This window comes from Anser anser (assembly GCF_964211835.1).
Source record: "Anser anser genome assembly, chromosome: 6".
Lineage (NCBI taxonomy): Eukaryota > Metazoa > Chordata > Aves > Anseriformes > Anatidae > Anser > Anser anser.
Window position 1 is genome coordinate 3,100,827 of NC_139726.1, and position 24,655 is coordinate 3,125,481.

At 40.8% G+C, this 24,655-nt stretch overlaps 1 protein-coding gene across 16 annotated transcripts in view; it reads left to right on the plus strand.

Annotated features, from left to right (window-relative positions):
- LOC310901250 (uncharacterized protein) overlaps positions 1-24,655 on the plus strand; it is a 721,588-nt gene that overhangs the window by 152,346 nt on the left and 544,587 nt on the right. For 3 of the 16 annotated variants that reach the window (XR_014585668.1, XR_014585669.1, XR_014585670.1), the window contains exon 2: positions 760-923. The exons of 1 other annotated variant lie outside the window; for it this stretch is intronic. The gene's annotated coding sequence lies outside the window, so the exon portion shown is untranslated. 12 more of the 16 variants (XR_014585672.1, XR_014585671.1, XR_014585673.1 and 9 more) reach the window with 12 other exon arrangements.

A 24,655-nucleotide genomic window follows, 5' to 3' on the forward strand; every position in this document is an offset into this window, starting at 1 on the left:
GTGATACCACTTAGATTCGGAAAGGCGTCTTTACTTCAGCATAATGATTGAGAAACATGATAATTTATGGGTGAATGTTTCATATGAAACTACAACAGATGCAGTGCTTTATTGGTTGCAGTGCACGTTTGCAGGCACAACCAACGAGGCACTCTGCATGCAGTTTCCTACATAGGGCACCCTTATAAAATGTGGCATTTCTTTTGCTCAGATATGTGCATGTGAAAAGATCATTTAAAAAAGTGAAGACCAGAGTTGAAGAAGTCATATTTATCTGTTGCTGCTTCAAACATCCTGAGTTCCGTAAATATCGTTCTTTGTATGTTTGCCATATCCACATTCAAATGCATAAACAGAGCTTCCAAATCAGGGAAACGAGTTTAAAAAATGGGCCCAGTGAGTGCTTTGGCTTGCTGGTGATCAGAACTTGTTTGTGGCAATGCTTGGGCTGGGTTGGGGTCTCTACCGAGGCTGTGTGATGGAGAAAACAAGCCTTCAAAGGAAGGTGAGATGAAGGAGAGAGCAGTGCTGTGAGGGCGATGGATGTTCGGGCATGTACAGAGGACTGCTCCCTCCTTCCGAACGTCGGGAGCGCATTGCTAGCCAAACCCAGATCAATGCGAGCGTGCTGCTGACACTTCCCCACATATCTGAGGCATCTGCAAGCCTAGACATAACAGACACCTGCTCTTTCTTTAATTTCGCATTTCAAGAAAACTAAGCCTTTTGTTGTCGTGTCTTGTTTGCATCACCTTCCAGGCGGCTGAGTCTGGTGCGGGGACGGCTCAAAGCACACAGGCTCCAGAGGGGCTGCTCCAACGGGACGAGTGTCTGCGGGAGGAATTGCCAAGCCCTGCAAAGCCCGCCTAGCCCACCTGTGTCCCGAGGGCTCGCCCTCAGCTCTGAATGATCAGAAGGCTCAAGTATGTATTAGTGATTCTTAAAACCTACATCTGAAACTTTTTTTTCGTATTAATCTGTGAGGTGTTGCACACAAATGACTTCGGTGTCTGGCCAGAGCAGTTAATGTGCACACGTTGTGATGTTGGAGTTTCCATGACCATATTCAAAACGTGTGGGATGAAGGTGTGAGGGGTCAGAAAGTCGTAAGCAACCAGAAACAGGGAAATGAGCCAACGTGCAGTACAGCATCCCTGTTGTGAGTTCTGGGGCTACTTCTTTGTGTCTTTGGGAGTTTTGAATTAATTCTTTGAAGCTTCCAGCCAGATCTCCAGAGGTATAGAAAGATGTACAAACATGAAGGGAAAGGGAACAGAAACAACAGCTATCTTTCAGCTTCCAGAATTGTGTAGGACAAACCATACCTTTTGCCTCAGGATATGGTGTTTCCCTATATTGTCCTTGTTGGCTCCTGCGTGGTGTGTGAAGGAAAAGCAAAATGGGCAGGCAGTCAGAGGCTGCTGAATGCATGCTGGAGAGTCCCATGTGGTTGGAGGCAACCTTCAGCCCCAACTCTTTGTTCTGTTGCGGAACAAAGTGTCCAACCTGGGCATGAAATGTGACCTCTTATGTATTCTGTGCATTGCACAGAAGCATTTGTATGCATAATGTAAGTGGGTTAAATTTATTACAGGTCTTGCTGCAATTACTGGAGTTGATCCTAACTCTGCCATTGGCAAATATGGCTCAGTAAGATATTATTCCATCAACTAGGCAAAAATCCAAAGTGATAAACACTTGCTAAAAGACGTAGAATTGTTAGAAATATTTATAGCCATTAGTGTAAAAGTTTGGGTGATTTTGTAGTGCAAAAGGAGTGGTAGCATTTAAATAGAAAGTTGTAGAGTGAGGAAAATAGCAGGAGAAATGTCTGAGGACTATTCTGATACAATGCAAACATTTTAGTTAAAAAGCCCAAATCCAGCACCAGTCCTGATGCTTGAAATCACATTCATCTTTAGTGGTACTCCTGGGGTGAAATTTACCCCTTTGTGTTGTAAGTACAAAAAAGTTGTTTCTTTTAGCTCTTATGGGTTCATCTAATCAAACTACAAGTGCATCTTATCTCTGCTGTGAAAGTTAGTTTCAACATGTCTCCAGGTTTTTCCTGGTGGAAGTGAGGTTGAAAAGTTCACGGGTTCGTGTCTTACTCCACAACGTTCCTGTAAGAGAAGCTCACGCTGGCTCCAGACTTTGCATGTATTTTAGCTACCATCTCTGTAGAGATGAAAACCTTTCATGACCCTGCAAAGTAATCCCTGAGAAACCTCCTAATTCCTGAAAACTTTTGCAACTTTTCCAACTTTTCCCTGGTTCCATATGCCAAGGATTGAATTTTTGAGAGGGAGGTATTAAAATCTGGTTTAAAAAAAAGTCAGTTATATTCAGTTTCAGGTACAAAAATTAATTAGCCAAAGAATTTCAATTTTACTACTGGCAAGTCATACTAAATTAGCTTTCCTATGGGAAAAAGAAAAGTTCAGTTAAAACAAAAGACCTGTGTGGAAGAGACTCTGCAAACTATTTCGAGTTCAGTTTTCAGATCAGTGACAAATTAACAGGGATATTAAGATTTTATTCAGGTCTGCATTTTGAGAAACTCGAACTGTACCAGTGTGCAAAAGATAAATAGAGCCTACAGCCTCAGTTCTGCATGGCTTCTGATATAAAAACTAATAGGATGGAAAATTACTAAGAAGTAAAAAAAAAGTGCCTCGATATTAGGTAATTAACACTGCTTACTTGGAGTTCTGTAACAGCTGACTGACAACAGGGATATTCGCTGTCTGTAACCTGAGAGCAAAGTCTCTCTACTTGGCTTGACAGAAGTGATTTAAGAGCAGCACAGACAATAGAAAGGACTGTACCACAACACTTCGTGAAGGACTTGCTCATATCCACGGTGTAAAATTTCCATGCTATTTCTTACCCTCCTTCACCACGTACTGCTCTATTTTTTTGTGGGTAGGATATTTATTCTAAGGACTCATGGTTTTGCAGTGTCCAGGTACCCTGGTGCTGTTCAGAGCCCAGCTCACCCAAGTGCTATATGCAGCCTTACCAGATTTATCTCATCTAGCCCGGAGCACTTACAAGGAACATAAGTTCACAGTGGTTTTTCTCCTGACTCCTGTGAAGGCAAATGAATAATTCCTGAGGTCTGTATAGCCTAATTTAGTCCTTATGCTTGAAGAACTTACCAAAAATTTAAATGAGCTCATTTAGCCTAGAACAAGTACCCTTTCAACACAGACATCTCAGTTAAGTGCCTGACCTCAGGTGAATAAAGGCCCTGAGTCAACAAGTTTGCAAGCTTGTTTGATGAAGGCAGGGTTTTAGCAAACATCTGGGAGCTTCTCACCGAAGGTCAGAGGCAATTTCGTACGTCCTGATGAAAACACAGATAGAAGAGAAGGTTTGCATAAGCAACTGCAGCAGATTGGTGGCAGAGCCTGGAGGAGAGTGAGGGAAGTCCAATTTTCTTTCTATTTTTTTCTTCCTCTAATTATTTCAGTAATGTACTGGAACCTGTCCTGATATATGAGTGCTTTTCTGAGGCTGCGTATTCTAGTGTGCAGGTAATAGTTGCTTTAGTTTTATCTATGAAAGCAGATAAGAACATTGGAAATGACATACTGGAACAGGCCGATGTCCATCTTCGTCCAGGGTTCAGTCTCTGAAAGTGCAGCAGGAGGTGCAACTTGGGGAGAACAAAGTCTGGCCACTTGAAGAGTGGAAAGCACAGAGCTGTTGGCAAGCATGAGAAATTGAAGTATCGAGGCTGAGATGACTTTGATTTCTTTTCCCCTAGATGCTGGGTGTCAGAATGACATCAGTGGTTCCTTATGACAGTAGGTTTCTTTTCCTACCTGTTGAGCAAGCATCTTACCCTCTTATTCTTGGCTTAATTTGGAGTAATTGTTATGACTTCTGAGGGCTTAGATACCTAATTATGTTACTGTAGCTTCACCAATTACGACTTAACCTTCTGTTTGGCCAAGAACCCACGTTCCTACCCTATGAACCCATGAACTTACTTTGGTTCAGGTGATATATGTTGGTTCACACAGCCACAGAAAATTGCTTACATGGATGAGTCCAAGAAAAACAGCACTGGGCTGGATGTAACACACTTTGAAGACAGTGATGGAGCTCCAGTTGCTGGATGTGGTAGATACTATCTTTGGTCTATCCCCCAAATCACACAGATGTATGTGCAGGCAGCTGAATAAAAAGAAAATACCTTCACCCGGGTTGGAAGAAAAGGCATCAACCATAGCATTGGTTTTGAAAGTTGTAACAGCAAATGGAAGAACAGTCAGTCAGTGGTGGGCTACAGCGGGCAAGCTCGTGATAGAAGCAAGACTGAAAATGTACACGAGGGTGCTGTCACGGGCAGGTACAGGGAACACCGAGCTCTTGGATGATGATCTCTCTGTGGGTGTGTGGTGAGCACCTACTTACGGCCCCAGAGCAGACCTCACTGCCGTGATATGGCAGTCTGAGCACTGCCATGGGTTTGCTGCAAGCTGAATCCCGGTCTGTCCCTCTCTGCGGTGAAACGGAGCACTGAGGCTGCTGAGAACAGAACCACATGTATTGTGCAGTGTCTGAATGTGTCCATCGTAGACCCTCATCTCCAAGGGGATAAAAAGGAAGGATGAGAACAGGGAACGCTTTCTGGGAAACTATAAAGGACAAGCCAGCAAGTAAAAGAATGCCAAAAGGAAACTAGCAACATGGCCAAATAGTGAAAAGGATTTTCTAAGAGATAGTTTCTTGATCTATATGTATTGATGTCTCTCTCTCTAATAGCTATTAGTCTCAGTAGACAAGCTAGTTAGAGAAATTAGTAATTTAAAGTTCTTTAAGGCAGCTTCCAGCTCAGAGCGAGACACAGGCTTTCGTGGAGATCTCACTTACCCCGAGCATGCTCGGAGCCCTCCCAGGTTTTAGCACGGCTGAGCCCAAATTAACATTCCATTTTCGCTGCTTCGCAGACACAATCTATCTGCAACATGATATTTATCCGTACAGCTGGCAGCTGCGGTGTCAAGTGCTACAGACAGATGAGACCATTACTATGACACAAATATTTTCTTTTCCCACATTCACTCTTTGAAGCAATCACACACAACAAAGTTTGCAGCAAAATTGTACAGGACGAGTCAAAATTCCTCCTTTTTCTCATATAAGGGATTTTGGACTCTTGTTATAGTCTAAAGGTACAGAGGGTATGGAGTTACTTCTTGTTTTACCTCTCAGCTTAAAAAAGCAAATTCCACTTGGAAGTAACTAGAAAAATTATGCTTGAAATAAGTATGTAGCACTCTGGTTTGCAGAATACAAGTCATATACATTTGCTATTAGGAACACTCCCAACAAGAACAACTCACTCATAAATGAAAACCTTCCCTAAAAAATCTGTAATCCGGCAAACTCCTGAATTAAGTAATACTTGGATGTTGAAAGATCACAACAGAGCTGGAACAAAAGAGCTAAGTCTACTGACTGTAAAAAAAAAAAAAAAAAGGCAAGTCATTCAAATGTGCCTACAAAGGGTATTCTGGGGTGGCTGTCTTGAGCATTTTTACCTCCTCATTCAGGCTGCTGTCATTTTCTGTAGGAAATAAGTGTTCAGGCTTGCAAGCAGGGTATACAGCTAATTGTCTGGTGTCTTCTCTGCATCACGGCACTCAGCCTATATGGAACAAAGTTATGTTCTTTCACTTTGGTCGTGAATTTTTGTATTAATTTGTATATGATTTGTATAATGTAATTTGTATTTTGAATGTTTTGGAATGAATTTTGAGAAAAGGACAGGGGGTTTATGCTCAAAGGAGCAGCTCAGATGCTCAGAGCTGTGCTGTGGAGCAGGTGCTGAGCTGGCTGAGATGTTCTGGGACAGGGTCGGCAGAGAAGCCAACGGAGGGCACGGCATGGAAGTCATAAGGAGTAGGTGGACCAAGGTTTCTTCAAAGAGCTGGAGGGCGCTTGGTAATGCCTACAGGGGACTTTAACCACTGTTTAACCATCTGCTGCAAGAGCAACTGCTTCGGGTGCAAGTGGAGTTGGAGGTTTCTTGATATGTCTTGGTTGGGTTGTGTAGGGGAGATGCTCGTCTCTATCTGCTAATGAGGAGCTGGCTGGGGATGCGTGGACTGATGGCAGCCCTGGCTGCAAGGACCTTGGACAACAGTATTTAAGACCCTGTGGGGAATGGGAAGGGGCCGAGGCCCCGTGTGATCTGTCTGAATTTGGCTCTGCTTTGAGCAGGTGTTTGGACCAGAGACCTCTGGAGCTCTTACAGATGGGGTTATTCTATAAGTTTGATTTCTCGGTTCTGTAACAAAAGGGGAAATGAATAGAGTTTTGTTTTATGAGGTCAGAATCTTTGTCCTGGGGATTTGCTTCAGTATTCGCTGATTTGTAGAGCTGTCTTCTCCTACCACTTTCTTTGTGTCATTATCTGACTATGACCTTTTTGGAAATCAGGCTGAGTTTGGTTTTGTTTCTTCATCACAAAGGAAAGGAAAAGTACACAGCAAAATATAACACATAGGCAGCTCCTTTTCTGACTTGATTTTTATTCCTAATAATCTCACCTAACGTTTGATTGTTATATTTTCTGTATTTATGTGCCTATTGAACAATCAAAATACAATGTAAATGAAAAGTCTTGCTCATGATTGGAGATATACTTATTCTGAACCTTAGGAAACAGCTGACTATAACTTTGAAGCATTAAAAAAATGCACTAGCCATATCTAATGTTACTGAAATAGAAATTTATTTAAAATTTCTTAGAACTTTATTCTTTTTAATAGTTATTTTGTCTTTCAACACAGAAACCCAAGTCAATGTTTTGACTCAACTTCTACTGCAATGTCACAGTGTTTGATCCGTAAATATCACAACTATTTGGTTATAAGAACTAGATCACTTTATTTAGAACAAACAAAAGAAAAATCCACTAATGTTGTTTGGTTTTAGTAAAAGTATGTTTAACTGAGTTATATTGGACAAACTTCACACTGCTGTCAGCTTTTTTTTTGTTGTGCAACTTGCATTACTTTACTTGTACTTCAGATTAAAAGCTAAAGATGTGCTTGGGAAGGCAGATATCTCCATCCAGAGCAGGATACTATTTGCGGTTTTAGGTACTTTTTAAAGAATTAAAATTCTTATAAGACATCACGTAAGATTAAATGTAGCCTGGATAATCATACTATAACAACTTTCAAGATCTCTGGGACGCTTGGAGATCCGTGGCTTCAGATGAAACCTTTACAACTCAAATTTTGATCATATTGCCTTTTTGTCTGAAAGAAATATTCAGCTTTCTTCTGTACTCCCTCTAGTGTTTAATATACCATATGACTGAAGATGGAAAACAAATACAGATTTGTATTCACCCAAACCCAGTGAAAGAAATGAAGTAGTATTTTCTTTCTTCTTATGTAGATTCTGTTATTTTTTGCTCCTGTGGGACTAACAAGTCCATTTGAGCTGATAGCAAAGGTGTATTGTGTGTCCAAATATGTTTGAAAAATCAGGCTGAGGTTGGGCTTTAAATATAAAATTGCTTCAATTTGCCAAAATGGGAACAAAAAAAAGCCTTTTCTGTCGATGGGTACCTCAAAAATAGGCAAAAATATTGGTATTTAAATTAATCTTATATTCAAGCATGTACTGGCTGCAGTTCCTGGCAGTCACATTTAAACTGGTACTGGAAAGAAAGACCTGGATGAAAGCAACTTGGATTTTTCAGTTACATAAAACTCTGAAAGGCTTTTACAAATTGCTTCTGTGTGGGAGGCAGCTTGCTGCAAAGCTGTCACTTGAAACTTTATCAATCAGAAGACAGTACAGTTTTTAATTATGCAGATTTTCAAAGTAAAATAACTTTTTCTTGCATGAAAATGTAGAACAGAGTCAGGTGAGATCTGGAACAATCTGAAAGATTTTGAAAAGTTTGCTGGGCTTAATTGAAATTGCTTCAAAAAGCTGGCTCTCGTGAAGAAGTGTAGTATATTTGAAGTATTTTAGCTTTCTTTTTTTATAAAAGAAAAGCCTTTCATCTCCTTATAAATTGTACAAATTGTCACTGACTTCTAATTATCTCTCTATCCAGTGAAGGACTCCATCTCAGTGTATCCCTGAGTCTCTCTATAGTTGTAAAGATCTCCACTCTCTGCATTTTTATGGCCTAATTTAAGAGCCTTGAGTCCTGAAATAATGTGATGTAGAATTTTCTGTCCATCAACACACAGCAGGGGCAGCAAGTGCAGTGCTCGTTGCAAAGTAGCTAATAAATCCTTTCCTTGTGGAGACAGTTTGAAGTTCTCACCAAATAGGTAAAACTGCTGCAGACGTCCCGATATTTGCAAGGAAACCTCAAAACCTCTCAGCTGTGCTTTCTGGTTTGACTGTTACATGAGATGCCATGATGTCATGTCTCCTATATCTTCAGAGGGAAGAAACAAAGAGTTGAATTTTATGCTGCTTTAGCAAGATAGACGATCGGAAAGGAATGTGAATTAATCATGAACACTCCATTTTGCTAATGTGTTTTGTGATGGGGGAGAGAGAGAGAGTTTCCTTTTGCTCTTTTACTTTTTGGGTTGTTTGACTTCATTAGAAGTTGAATTATACTGTTTGCTCTCACTCTAAGAAACATGCATCACTAACATGTCATGTAGTTATGACTGATATGTTCTCTAAACTCTTTTCTCCAGTGTTTATTGTGCAACAGAGTTGGCACCACTAGCTGCTAAAATTCGATCAAATCATGACTTCTACCAGAAAGAAGCACTTCTGAGATTACTTTAACAAAACAAGAAGCAGTTTTCGTTCTGGTTTCATTTGGATTTTCCACTCCCCTCCTTTTTTTCCTTTTTTTTAATTTTAACATAATCTTAATACCTTTCTCTCCTCTGGCAGTGCTCTCTTTTAAGCCTCAACTCAACCTTAAAGGTTGAGTGAGGAAACCCTCACCACATCCCCCAGCACTGGGATGACAACTCCTTCCCCCTTCCCTGCGTGTGGGGTAGCTGGCAATGAAAATGATGGATTGCACCTCTCTGTCTCAGGTCATTTCAATGCTTAGGTGACCCAGTGCTCATGCTCAGCTTTGTTAGGACAGGGTGACAGGTCCACACCCTCTGACCCTTTGCAGATTCCCGTTGGGTATTCTTGTGAACTTGCATTGCCTTTTTCTTGTTCTTTTTGTACCTCAGCCTGGAGTTAGCCTGCTGGCAACTTCCCTTCCCCCAGCTGCTTTGTCTTCTCCTTCAGCTGTTTCACATCGCATTGTATTTCTGGATTCAGCACCTACAGGGCTGTGACCCCTTCAGTGAACTTGAAGAATGGGCCTGCCTGTGGGTTTTAGTCTGTGAGGATCACAACTGCTACCCCAGCTCTCTGGGCGTAGGGCACGTTGGAGTCAACTGTCCAATTCTCTGGCAATCAGACTTGAAGCCAAAAAAGAAATGCGGCTCTGCCTCTGGGAATTTATGCCTCCCAATCCACGAGTGCTTTTAGGTCAATCGAACAAAATTGGCAAGTGCTGTGGATGTGCTCCTTTCTGCCTCTGTCTCCTGAACTCCTGGCTCAGCAAAAAGTAATGATCAGGACTGCTGCGGATATAGAGACTGTTCTCCGAAGAGATTCTTGCAGCACCAGAGATCACAATCTCTGTCTGTGCTCTTTCTTTTGTTCTCTAAGACCTTTGAATGCAGACAGAGTTCAAGAGGAGGCTGTCTCAACGCTGGCTGCTTGTTCTCAGGCTGGCAGCAGAACTCCTTGAGTCTATCCGTGAGATCAAAGGGAAGGAGCTGCTCTCCTGCACAGCCCTCTGTTACCCCAAGGCAATGAAAAACTCTGCAGTTCTGCCCTGTGGCAGCCTGTGTGGAGCTTGTGACCACTTGATGATCCACTTTATGAATTAGAATGCATCCCTTGGTGTCTTTGGAGGAATCATGCTGTTGAAGGAACCATACCCAGACACTTCTCTGGATGCATCTCGGTTCTCCCTGCCATTCCCACTCCAACACGATTTGGGGGAGAGATTGGCCTCTGAGCCCATTCTTGGCTGCCGAGCCTTAGAACCATAGATATTTTTGCACTACTTAAGAAATGCAAGTGAAAGCCAAATCTCTCTTTTATTTACTTGCCTATGAATTTTGACTGGAAATTACCTAAATTTATTTGTAACTAGTTGAGCATCTTGTGATTCATCAGTTTCTTCCCAGTAGCACCGCAGTAGGTAGTTATTCACATTTAGCAAAGCCTCCAAATTTTATTTTCAAACTGCAGACTGTGAAGTAGGATTGACAGTTGATGAAATTTATGGCATTTGTGGTTGTAAAAGAAAATGTACTATTGGAAGTAGTACCCCTACTGCATTTGGATTATAGGTTATACATACAAAGTGTTTCTGACATTTCTGTGCTACCCCTAATGAAGGAAGAAGAGGGGAATTCAATGTATAAAAATTTATAATTAAAAGAAGAGCTCTAGAAGTTGGAAAATCTGCTCTTAAAATTCTCTCACCTCATTTAGGAAAATGGGGTGATTTAAAAATGCCATTTTGAGATTGACATGAAAATTTGAAGACTGTATCAGCGACTGTTATGTAAATGGTTCTTGAAAAGCCTCTGGATCATTTACTCAGAGGTGTATTTAAAGCAGGAAATGACTTATTCATGCATTGTTTCATGAATTCATACTGTGAATTTTTTTCAAGCAACTTGAAAGGAAGCTCAAAGAATTATGAGTATGTAGAAACCCACCTGATAAACAAGGGCATAAGAGTGGGTATGGAGGTGACATGAAAACAAACCTGGGAACAAATGCTGAACAAATAACTGATACAACAAAACAGGCTGAATGAAACTGCTGAGAAAAGTCTTGACGAGGGATCTTTTCACTATGAATGTCAGAAAGTCTCACTTGGAAACAAAATTAACACTTCAAGCTAAGATGCTCTGATAATACCCACCTGTCTTTGGCATTGAGCTAGGGTTAACTCTTGCTGAGGAATTTTTAGAAGATTTTGGCCTCTTTATAAGATGTTATGTTCTTTCAGTCATTGCTTTTTTTTTAAATTTTTATTTTTAATACACTGAGAAGGTGAGGTGGTTTTAGTCATAAAAATGATTATAAAACACATCACTTAAGTTTCAAAGAGAAGGTACCAAAACAGATTAGTCAGGACATTACTCCTGGTATGAAGGGGAAGGCTTTTAGGCCTTTTTTTCTCTCTCTGCCTTAAAGTTGTGTGAGAAGGTTGTTACAATCATGAGTAACCCAAGTATGGGGAAGCAACAATGCTCATTTGATGGGACTTCCATTGGGAAGCACTGCCTAAACAGGATGCAGGACAGCTGTTCTTTCCCTGAATTTCCTTCTCTCTTTGGGTCCTGCATAGTTTTGGATAAGCGATTTAACTTAATTTGATCGTTTTCTACCTGTAAAGTACAAATACCATTCTCCCCACTGCACAAGGATGTCGGGAAGGAGGAATCTACTTGCAGCTGGAAGCTTCTCAGATACTTCACCATTGTGGACACTATGAGTGCCTAGATAATGAGCAAGAAGAGACAAACACAAAGATCCTCTCCAGTAATATTGCTGACCCCAGGTTCCATAATAATGTATTTGTGATTCGATTTATCCTTTCTAGAAATCTTTTTAATGTCTTTATTGTTTCTGATGTAATTAATCTCTGTCTTGTTCTGCAGTTTATCAGGGTTATTCTGCTTACCCTATCCACTGGCTCATACAGCCACAAGATTATTGTAGCACAGGAGAGCTTTACATGTGCTGTACCTTTGGTTAGCATAGTTTCTCCTTTAAAAAAAAAATATATATTTTGTTAATTAGCATGTTGCAGTGCTAGTCTTTACATATTTCTATATCTAATGGAACAGAGGCCCCTCTCTCCAACCAAAGGCTGTTGTCTTCTGCCCTCTAACAGACCATCTTTGGCGAGAAAAGGAGGGTTGTTTAACTTGTTACAATCAATAACTTGAGTGCAATTCTTTGAAGAACCATGGGATCCCTCAGCTGTGAGTTTTGATTTGATACCCTGCTTAAATTTATGCAAATGATACTAAATAATACCTTCAATGCTTTGGGCTTTTAAACTTGACGGTCCACGTACAAGGAGAGAGGACTTGGTCTAGAATAATGAGTTTCTGGCAAGGATGGCTTGGGCTTTGTGCAGATGTGGAAGATCATTTTAATACGATGTTGTTAACACTGATCCTCATGAACAGACAGACTTTGCCACTCCTTCAACTTAAAAAAATAAAATAAAACTTGGAGAGCCCTGGGGCTTGATGCTTGCATGCTATTGTGATATTCACAGTTTTATCTCTGTAAATGACAATGAAAATTTCTGAAATGTCAGAGTGGTCCCAGAAGAGTAATACATTCTGAATACACATCTGGATGAAACTGCTGCTGGCTATGGCTTCTGAAGTCTAGATGGAGCATAAAATTGATAAGTTTGGTGTAGAACTTCTACTCTTGCATTTCTGTTTGAAATTCTGATGCCTAACTATGTTTTGGAATGAGAGCTAGAGGAACCTTCACAGTCTGGTAGTTCATATTCATTAATGGCTTTTAATTATTAAACTAGAGTCAGATGTACTTGCCACAGCCATGCAGGGACGTCTGCTGCTCAGCCCTCCTTGGCACTGTGCCTCTGTAATCAGCTGTCCTGGGCTCCAAGGCAAAGATTGAGGGTCATGGAAGTGAAAAGGTATCAGAGATTGTTTCTCATACTTATCTTTGCCAGTAGTACAAGAAAGGCACCTTTGACCTGAGGATTCCTCCATGCAATGTAATGGTTGATTGTGCTATGTTGGGCTGAGAATTTATTTTTCGTAAATTATAAGTAAAAGGCTAAATTCAGAACTGTTCTAAAAAGTTCCTGTTTTCTCAGTGCCCCTTTTCTGGAGCCATTTCACAGAAATGTCCTTGGGGGAAACTGGTCATTTTTGGCCTCCCTCGATGCTGTCTTCAGTGTGCTATGGAGGAAAAAAAACATGCTGAGCCCCCTTAGCTAGTTTTAAACAAAGCTTTAGTCAATACAGACACTATCATTGGATTTTATGGCATTCAATACATGAGCAAAACAAGAGAAATCTTGTGTTTGAAAAATCAGATTGTGGCAGCAAGAACTTAGTCATGTAACCTCTGAATTGCAGGAGGCAGAAAAGCGGGGGAGAAAATGGTGCTCAGAAAATTCGGCTTAAATCAAGACATTGTGGTTAAGATTTAATCCTTGTTTTTTAACAGAGAAAAAATGTATAACTCAAACACTGAAGAGAGTACATTTATAAATCCAAATAATAAATCAAGAGAAAAAGCATGTGTTTAGGCAAGGAAGTTTCTTGTGTCCATCTTGAAATATATGTATGGTATTTTTTATTCATTCAAGTTATGAAATAAGAACCTCAGAACAGTAAAAACAAAGTTCTTTACTTGGCTCCACAGGGTAATAATTCACACAGTTCATCTCCATGTGATCTACACATGTTGAAGAAAGATAAATCAAGCACTGGATAAGAGTTATTAATTACCCACATAAAAGAACTTGGGACTAACATCACGCGGGTGGAAGGGATGATCAGAGCCGAGTGGAGTTTGCAGGGAACAGCATATGCACCATAATCAGAAAAACCACTTTCTCACATCTTCTGGGATATATTTTGCCATGCCCTTTCACCTTCAGCTGTACTTTTGTCTTTATGTACGGTGTAGGAAAAAAAAATTAAATGGAAAAGCAGAATTGAACCTACCCTCCATGTTTTCTTCCTCTGCTTAGTTCAGCTGAACACTAGTAAATGACCACCTTACCTATCTTCTGTGAATGTGGATCAAAGTCAATTTATAGTTGTTTTATTCAGTGTCTCCAAACAGCTGATTATTTTTGGTACTTTTCCCTCCACTGTCTGTGTGGGAATATCTTGTTAGGATTGTGATTTCTTGGTAAAACGGATGCTGGCCTGACCTCTGTGTTGCTTGCTCTGTATATTGAAAGAAAAAGCAATAGTTGTGCCATGAGGTTTCAAAGCCTGCAAAACTGAATTTTGCCTCAACGGAACGAATTTCTTTACATAGTGATTTGTTGCTTATTTTTATTTTTTATTCAAAAGTGGAGATACGTAAGTAGGGGCATATATTAGTTCTGCTAGACAGTTTAATGAAGAACTGAAAGTGTATTTTTCAGTGCCACTCAGCACCATTTTTCACTATCATTCTCAGTTTTGAAGTGCTGAGCACTGTATGGACAAATAAAAGGGAGTTGGACCCGATGATCCCTCAAGGTCCTTTCCAACCCCTACAATTCTGTGAAATCAAGCAGAACCCTCACCCCCTACTCTGCAGCCCCAATCTTACAAATTCTCACAGCTATGAAGAGCCTTTTGTGCACGCAGTCATGCCAAAGCCTTTTAGGTATTTAGATATTCAAAGTAACTTCTGTGCAGAAGCTTCAAAGATCAGGGCCTAATGGGACAAGAAGCAGAAGAAAGAGCTCATTGTCACTGGTAATAACTCCTTGTCATTCTCTGTGGGAGGCTGGTGGAGGTTAAAAAAACCTGGGAAAGATCGTTGCTAAGCGCTTGCCACAGCATCTCCTGGTTAACCAGCACCCAGGATAGCCGGGTTTTAAGATCTTCTCTCCAAAAAGTTTTCAGCAGCTGTCCTGTAGCCTTTTACTGGAAAGTGATGCTGAATTTACTTTGTCAGTGTTCTGAGAGAAATGGGTATAGGTAAGCATTAAAAATGCAGTATTATTTGACCCCCCCGAATGCCCTCTGGAGCATTTTGTCTTCATATTACCTTTTTTTTTTCATCAGTATTTCTTATCTGTGGGCCATGTTACTTTTGATCGTATTGCTATTTCATGCAGAGTTGCTGTAATTTGATCTCGAACCCACATTTTTCTATAAATGCACATTATGTTTCTGGGAACGCAAGAGGGGGGCTCCCAAACAGCAGCGTGGCAATTTCCCATCAATTCTGACAATAGCAACCCAAATTCAAATGTCCATACGTACTGACTTAAGGCCTGGGGACCCCGTTGCCTTACTTTGTCATCGTTTGCTCATTATTGCCTATTTGGAAATTTTCTCAGACTTCATCGTGGCAACATGGAGATTTGTGTCCCAGCCTGAATTCTTATCAGAATCCGTTTCTGCGGATGAAAGCCTGCTGATTTCCCTCTGAAGCCAGAGAGGAGGCTATTTGACATTTGTTTGTTGGCTAATCTGTCTGAGAAATCTTACATAAACTCCGGGAGGGGAGCTGCCAATTTCTGCACGTTGGAGGAGAAATGCTTCCTTATTTGGAGAGGTTTGCTCCTACTCAGGGCCACAAGAGTGGTTTCAAAATGCTTCTGGTATTTGATGACTGTGGCATAACTTTGGAAATCTTTGTGTTCTTTATATTCCTCCTTCAGCTGCTTTGAGGTCAATTGATGTACAAGGGTGGCAGTCGGGGAGAAAGTCCTTCAAGGTTCGTGTCAGAAGTGGAGAGGGAAGAAGCGCGGACTTTTTCTATTCCAAAAAATACCCACAGAAACCCCCCAAAATGAATCCAACCTCCCTCCTTTCAACCTCGACCTTTTTGTTTTGCTAAGGAACAGAAATCAGCACAAGGAGAATATGCCCATATTTCTGTGAGGCATCAAGGGTGGCTGCTCAGCACGGAGAAGGAATCCCAGGGTCCTCACCCACACGGTGGGCAGGAGGTCCGTGGGCATCGGTGCTGGGAGCTGAGCCCCCTCCTTGGCCGTGGCTTTGGGCCTCCTGCACTGGGCCTCTCTCGGGACAAGGTGGGGCCTGGCCATCGGGGTCACTTCTCCAGCACAAGTATTAGCATGGCACGAAGCCAAATTTCAGGGGCTGGAGCTGAGCTTGCTTCCATGGTAACTACTTTCTGTCGGTGGATCCAGTGCAGGAACATCTGTACGTTAATTTTTTTTGGGGCCTACGGCGCTGCTGCCAACGCTTTAACGCAGCAGGCTTTGGTAACGCACGTGGAAGGACTGACCCCAGGGACCAAGGAGGTTATCTGGGCAGCGAGTTTCTCCTGCAAAGGTCTCTTGTCCTTTCCTCTGAGCTACTTATATCCAGTGCTCCTCTTCATCGTGCTTTCCTCAGTTTACCTATTTTTCCCCTCGTATCTGAAGAGCTGTTTGTTTAGAAGCGCGTGTTACTGTTTCTCTGGAATTTACTTGCTAACTGCTAGCTCCAGAGTTGGTTTTACATGTTTAATTTTATTATGTTCATGAGGCAATGTTGGCAGGAAAGGCACTATAAAAAGCATTCATTTCATGGAGTGGTACAAACATGTTTTCAGCTGAATTGATGACACTGAATATAAAGCACTTCTCATTTGCGCTTCCCCTTAAGGTTTGTTTAACGAAGTAAGGTTTTTCATATTACTTAGAGGTGCTGTTCTTTCTACCCATCCAGAAAGGATACAAAACTTAATATACATTTACATCTGCTGCCTCTCTTGTAAAATAACCTGCTCAGGAGCCTTCCCCATGAATCATTGGGATTATGGCAATTCCTCCATTCTTTTCTTATTTCTTACTATTTCCCTTCGAACCTTGAGCTCGTTTACTTTGAGCATATGAATAAAAATGACTATTCATGAGGAGATCTGGTTTCAGAAGCCAGTCGTGAAGGTATCTTGAAATTTTGGTGCAGATAGGCATTTACCCAGTGAGGAGCTTACACGTTTGGGATATAACAGCAGTTTTGGTCTTCAAGTTGCTTTGACGCTGCCTGTGAACAAACAGCTACGATTCCCCAGTGCAAATAATTTACTGAATTTGCATATAATATTTTTTTCCCTGGCAGTGGGATAGTATTAATTAAAATGCTCATTACAACTTATGATCTGATACTTCGCAGGAGGCACTTCCTTAGGCTATTAACAAGGGCTGTAATGAAAAACGCATGTTTCCGATACTATTTCATACATCGGTGTCTAGAGGCTGAAAGCGGTCTTGTCTAATGCTGCGCCATCCAGGATTCATCTTACTGCTTAATTAGCTTTCTGGTGAGGTTGCACGGGTATGCCAGGTCATGTAAGGAAACTGGGAAAGATAAGACACGTGCAAAGCAGAGCCTAAAGAGGCTAAATTTGGCCTTGCTAGTCTCCTGTGTACAGGTTCTGACATGCAGTTAGAGCTTCATCAAGGGATTGATCTCCTGCCCATCATATCATCTGACCTACATATTAATGTAAATATTAAAAACAGTTATGACAAGGTGTTATATAAAAGACCGTGCCTTATCTTTGCACTGCCGTAACTCTTCGTCCTCCAGCGTAGCTACTTTGTCTGCCTCTGGCACTTGCGTGTTGACAGTAGCTTCAGCTGGAGCAGCTTCAGTTTGGGCAAAAGTCAATTATTTGTCAAGCTTTCTGCACACTTTAAAATGATAAATGTTGGTGTGCAGAGCAGACAGGGCAACCTCAGGCCTGTTTGCATGTGCTGGTAGAGGAGGCTGTTTGTTACAGAAAGTGACACATGGGCAGAACTACAGGAGACTTGTGAAAGACCACAGAGGTTACCATTTCATACCAATAATGGGTATCGCATCAAGAAGTTGCCATATGCCTCACCGAGTGTCTGATAGACATAGGAGACTTTGAACAGAAAGAGTTTTGGAGCCAATGACATATCAAAGGCTGTCAGAATAATCATTTTTTTTCTCTGATTTCAGTCAATTGCTGTCTGACAATTGAAAAGCAAGCCTATTCAGAGAGCGTTCTCCCACGCTGGTGCCTGATCCTCAGTGCTAGCGCTGCTCTGCAGCCACAGGCTTGGAAGCAAAAAGAAAAAGTACACATATGAAGCACCAAATGGAGGTTGTTAAACACGAACCATATGTGTTATTTAGCTCTGGAACATAGGGAGGTTATGAAACCATTCTTGGAAAAGAATGTACATTTCCTGTACATCAAAATCATTTATAACAAATAGATGCACGAAAAGTTTGCTGAAAGATCGGGCGCAATAAAGATGACAGAGCCCTGAAATTCAGCTTATAACTGGAGCCTACTGCTCTAATGAAGTTCAGGCAGTTGTCTAGGAACGTGATTAAACACAGGGCATGATAATGATTAGTAAAGGATCTTAATTTGTTTTTGATGGACTTTGTAGTCTCTTGGGTAGGAATTGGAAACACATTTCCAGTTCTCAACAACTTTATTAAATCTGAACTCAGTATTATTCAGTGATAGTGACAAACTCAATTTTAATCAGTCTTAACTCTGAAGTAAGAATTAAATAAAAGTGTTATGGTTTACTTTCCATATAGTTTTCAAAACTTGTGCTGGAGCTCAGTATGTAGCATTAATTCGTTTTTGATTATATGAGAAGGGGGAAAGGAAGATGCCAAAGGCTACCCGCAATCCAAGTATTGTACAGTGCATAGTCAAATGAAATCTGAACATCAGTGATTACATTTTTAGTAGGATGAGTGTTCTGACTGAAATGCAGCAATCTGTCACTTGGCCTTTCCGTGACATTCAGTGTATTGAAATTACCAGGGAAAGATTGGTTTTTGACATGCTAAATTAACTAAGTTAGAAATGCGAGCTTTATCATCTCTCCTAATTGTTACAAGGAGAGAGAGTTGTTTGTCTTTTATTTTCTAAGCAAGCTATTTGAACAGCAATTAATAAAAAAAAAATATATAATAAAAATATTCTCTAGAAAGGTCATCTTTGGAATTAGTAGAGGTGGTTGATTTAGAGAAGCAACTTTTAGTATGAACCACAGCAGTGCAGTGATTGAACTGATCACTTTCTCTTGAAGTCCAACACGTCCATAATTACTGTTTATCTGCATGACATTTGTCATTGTGCAAGTCCCTACTTTGCAAACGGGGCACTGAGTCTCTTCCGGTCGGACAAGGCTTGACCATGCCCAACCTGCAGTGGCTTCCTAGTGCAAACCAGTATTTCTTTTTGTGGTAAAGGCATTAATTTTGGACCAAGAAGTATTTTTATTGCTGTTAGTTGTGTTAGTTTTTTTTTTTTTCAGTAGATGAAGAGAAGGCCAAATTAATTGCTAATGTAGAAAGCAATGTTTCACGAAGAGAAGGAAGGTCTGGTAGCTGCAGTAGTAGATGAAGAAGAAATGATTTAAAATAACACTTTAGGTTTCTAGAAATCTATATTCTTGTACATAAATGGTGGTAATTGCTATATATATATATACATACATTTTTGTCTTGGTATGGTGTAAAGATGCAAAAAAAAATAAAAAATCAGAGATGTAAAAAAAAGTCAAAATGACAGGACCTAAAGGTAAATGATACTTAGGATACTGTGCAAAATCTGCTGCAATCTCAATTTTTTTTTTTTTTAATAAATAATTGAACAATGAAATGCTTCTGTAATTACTTTTCCTTTAGGCTGGACTGTAGTTTTGTTTCCCTTTTTACTTATTTTTCTAAAAGGATTTTTTTTTTTTTTTTTTTATTCCTGGCAGTTACATGGTAAGTCTATATAGATGGTGTGTGGTCATGGTACTGGGAATGAAGGCAGAGTGGGACCATCTCTGTAAAATTAGGGTGTTTCAGATCGGAAGCTCTGTTTACCCAAGTAGTCATTATCTGTGAAGATCAACAAATCCATTTATTTTTAGCTCCTGGACAAATGTGTAAATTAAATTTCAGGAAACTTTTCATCGGTAGTCAAGTATCTACATCACTGGCCTTGCCCTAAAAGACAGTGAATATTGATTTCACTGATATTTATCAATTATCTGACAGCTCTCTAACCTTGCCTTTCTATTCCTGGCTTTATATATGAAATAATAGGCCTTATGCTAAACAAACACTTAGAAAAATACTGATTTGGGTAGTCTGTGTAGGAGGGTAGAGAGACTGCAAGTGTCATAGGATGAAATTAAGGGAGGATTCCTGTCCATGAAATCTGTTAGATATATTTTCATTTTTTCCTGAAGCAAAAAGAACTACCAAAACACATGAAATAGAAAAGCAGATTAGAAGACCCTAAAAACTACTTTTAGTAGTGATTTCAGGATAAAGTGATGAAATTTAAAGCTATGCTTGAAAACGCGTGTTTGTATGTATACAGACAGAGTCATTTTGGCACTATCCAGCACTAGGTGAACAGTGTGGGCAAAGCCATAATTGCAGCCGTGCATCTGTAATTGTTAACAGAAAATTCTGTGGGCAGCCTGACTTATTGCCAGGCAAATTTAGATGAATGGAAGCATCAGCGACATAATTTTTGACATTATATAAATGCATGAATTAGAGAAGGCTCCTTTGCTCATTCATTACATTCTTGCTTTTGGAAGGCAGTTCCAGGTAGCAATGGCAGTTCGTTGCTGGTACATGAAATTTTGCTTCATGATTTGTTGCCTTTAATGGGAGTGTGGTGAGGCCAGTTGCGTGGCCAGGATTTGAGCGTGCCCATCATCCCTCTGGTAGTCCCATCCTGAGAGCACATGTTGAATTAATAGAAGGAGAAGAAGATTAAAGGAAGATAAAATACAGCATGTGATTTGTGTGCATATGCATACCTACAGGCATACATAAATCTGCTCAGTTGCCTGTTTGCATTCAAAGAAAAGTTTCCAAATAACACTTACTCAGGATAAAACCACAGGAATTTAATGTGATGGTGTGAGCAGCAGCCTCTCCCAAACAATGTGGTCAAGGATGGGCAGCATTATGAAAGCTTCCTGTAAAGCTCATGTTGCATCCTGAGGGTCTAAGATGAGAGGTAAAGATTGATGAGCAGAGTACAATGTATTTAATGGCTAACTTGGAAATGTGAAATATATATCTTTTAAGAAACCAAGAGGATAATTCTTTGTCAAGTCTTTACTTTTCCATATTATATATGGGGAGAAAAAGAGCATAAGGCACTGGCAGCTTGATCCAACTGCTGTAATTAAATGCGTGTGTGTGTAGGAAAGGAGCCTAGCTGATCTCAAAAAAGCTTTACTTTCCATTGTTTCATGTCTATGTAGTGCTGACTTCACCAGATGTTTAATTCACATAAACACCTAAATGTCTGGAGACCTGTAGCACTGCCCCTGGGGAGGCATCCTTGGCTTGCCTGAGCTCTGCCCGGAGGACGAAAGTCCCGTTGCCAAGCCTGCTTGTTTGTGAGTAGTGGGAGAAGGCCATGGAACAAAGGTTTTAGATAAGGCTGAACCCAACTGAAATGCTCTTTTATTCTTTATTAATTAGGCAATGTGACAAAATGATCATTCATGGTACAAAACATGCTGCACATCAGCGAAAAAGTGAAGAGTAAAGTATTCGTGTCGCTTTATCACCGGGATTCAAGCTGTTATTTTAATTATAGACCAAGTTAGTTAATAAACGTAAAGAAAGAAGATGAGACCTCTTCTGAGAAGTGTACAGCATATTATCAAATCTTTTCCCATTTGATGGTAATTAGTAGGTAGAAACGTGTGGTGCTTCCCCGTTCTGCCACCCTCTTGTTACTCGATACACGTTTGTATACATGGCTTTAAATATGTGAGCAGCTGGCTCTGGTGTAGGTGTAAGTTGTGTCTCAGAAATTTTGTCTTCAAGCTTTTGGATCATGTGGGGTTATAAGCAGTGAGAAGCTGAGGACAGATATATAATCATGTTCCCTAATATTTTGGCTTACCACGGGAAGACACCTACTTCAAGGTAATTGTTAAAGTTTGCAAAACATGGAAAGTTACATGAAGCTCCTGTAATGTAAGGTGGGAGAAATGTCCTTATATCTTAATATCCCAAGACGACTCTTGACAAATTACACATTCACTTGAAGGTGATCTTCCTTTCCAAAGTCCTTTTGTATAACCTGCTGTAATTCTTGCAAGGGGAACCAGGACGGACCATGACAGTGACTTCCATCACAGGCGCTCAGGCTGACTTCTGGGCCTCGCCTCATCTGGGTTCAGGCTTGGAACATCTAGGGGGGATGCCCCCAAACTGGGGAGTTGCCTCCTCTTTATGCCATGTTGAGGCGATCAGGGCTTGCCGAGGAAAGCTCCGTTATTTAGTTTTCGAGTCAAGCATTCGACATTAGGAAGGAGCAGATTTAGGACTGTGCAAGCTTCATCCCATTCCCTCCTGGGTGTGTATTAGGACATGGCTGTGACTACACCCTCTCCGCAGGAACCCAGTCACACTGAGTGCACATGACAGAGCAGCAGCGAGGGAGGATTAAGATACCAAAGTGAGCTCAATTTGCATAATTAACATTTGTGATTTAAATATTTTAACTGTTTTATCTCTGCATACATGTTTTGTGTGATTCGGAGTTGAAAAATCACTTCAACCACTCTAGCATGTACCTGATGATGAATTATGTCAGTAATAGGGTGTCTGGGGAGATTCAGGTTATATAAGTAAAGCTTTTACGTGTAAATACTTCAAAAATAGGGTAAAAATTGCAGAGATGGCAGCAATGAAGCTGCTTGAGCCTGGCTGACAGAGCTGCCAGGGCCCAGGCAGTAGTGGGAGGCGAAGGTGAGGGCAAGGCCGGCAAAGGCACAATTTATGGGGCAAAATATAAAAGTTTTATCCCCCTCATGTCACAGCTGAGGAACAGATTTGTCTTATCCTTCGCCTCCCACTCGAATTATAAAGGAATAGTTCGGAAAATGACTTTGGTGTCCCCGAAGGCCTGCACGGGGCCATCCGGGCCTGGAGCCGGACCCCGGTTGCCGCGCATTTCTGAGGGGACGGCGCCCTCGTGTGGGGGCAGCGCGCAAACCTCGCCTCCTGCTCCCCCAGCCACGAGAAAACACGGAAGTTGCCTTAAAAAAAAATAATTAAACTTAATAATAGTTTTAACACAACCGTACAATGACCTTCTCCACTGCTCAAGAAAAAAAGGAGAGAAATATCGCTAAAGTTTATTCCTCTGTTGGGCTCAGAGCCATGGTGGCATCTATACTTTTTGTTTCAGAAAGGCACAAACCTGGCCATAAAGTCTGTGTCAAAGCACAGAGAGCGATTGCACCGCACTGAGCTGCTGGCAGAGCTCACTCCTGGGAACCCAGTGGTCCGTCATGTAGGGCTGGGCTCTACTGAAGGCAGGGCAGGAATTTAGCTGGGCAGGAGAAATGTCAATAAAATATTGGTGGTATCCTACAGAAGTCTAGGGACCACCAAGGGTGAGCAATAGCAAGTGTTTGAACAAAATCTTTTTAGTTGAATGCAACCTATTGCCGAAGCTCCACATAACTTTTTAACTTCAAGTTGGCGAAAACAGAGAGCACATTATTAGTACAATGTTACAGGAACATAAGTACTCCTCATAAAAAACAGCGTCCTCAGCACCGTACAAAATTTTAAAATTAACTACTATAGCTCACTGAATGTTAATTAAATGAAATAAGTATATACCTTTGGTCTATTTATTGTTTAATCTGGTAAATGTTCAGAATGAAAACTGTGGCTGTGGGCATGCATGTACACCTTCATGCTATGAAGGCTGGATCTAGTCGTCGTACATTGCTGCTCTTGCATTGCCTCTGTGGGATTTCCATCTTCTGTAGAGGAAAAAATATTGCTGCTGTTTTCCTTAAAATTCAGCTAGTGAGCTCAGCTCTCCTTTGCTTCCATTGGGTATTATGACTGTCTTTAAAAACTGAACTTGGAGGCTAGAGTGCACTGGACATGAAGAGATGGGAGAACTGTCATCATCAGCTCACTGTTTTCATGTCATAATATTTTGTTTTGTTTTTCATGTTTCATGGCCAAAGCTTGTATTATCTATGTCTTTCCATGAAAAGTCTTTCTGCTTTCAGGAAATTACTGTCTCATAGTTTCATAAACATTTCAAAGTACATTTACCTTATAAAAAAGTTTGGAATAGGAGCATTTTATTATTATTATTTTTTTTTTTGGAGGGGGGAGGGGGTGGTGGTGTACAATTTCAGAGGTATTTTACAGATTCAAAGCATCTTTCCTTCTCTCTATGAACACACAGTTAAATATGCAGCTGTAGATACTTATATCACCTTGTTCTAGTCTGGTCTCTTTGGGGTATGGTATTCCGAGCATTATCTTCCGTGTGTTTTCAAACAGCCTGTGGTATAAAACACTCAGAATAAAGGGGTATCTGTCATAAAAGCCATTGCATTCTCATAATACTTGCCGGATGAAGCGCAGCCCACTCTTTGGGAGTTGTTGCCTTGTGGTTTGCTGGTAAATACATAGTATTATAATGATTTTTTTTCCCATTTTCTTTTCTGTGTAGTGTCAAAAATTATTTGTGAAGGAAGCTGAGCCTGATATGCTGAGGCCAGGACTCTCTTTGTCCTCTTCCCTCTTTGGCAGGAGAGCAGGGAGAGGATGGGGAAGCACTGTGGGTGCGGCTGTGGAGCCAGGACCCTGCACTGCTCAGGGGACCAGCATCCACACGGACACATCTGTGCCATGCCCAGGGATCACGGCCAAGACAGATGCTTTCCGTGGTGTAGATTTGTTTCTGATTTATAAGAAGAAATATATTAAAAATTAAAAAAAAAAGCAACCACAAATACTCTTGCAGTCTAGACAGCTGGTCTGGCAGTTGGTAATGTGAAGGCCTATTAAAATATTTATGCTATTTGTTATTTAACTTCACTTGTTTTTTAAAGGATTTGGAAGTGGGCTGATTAAAT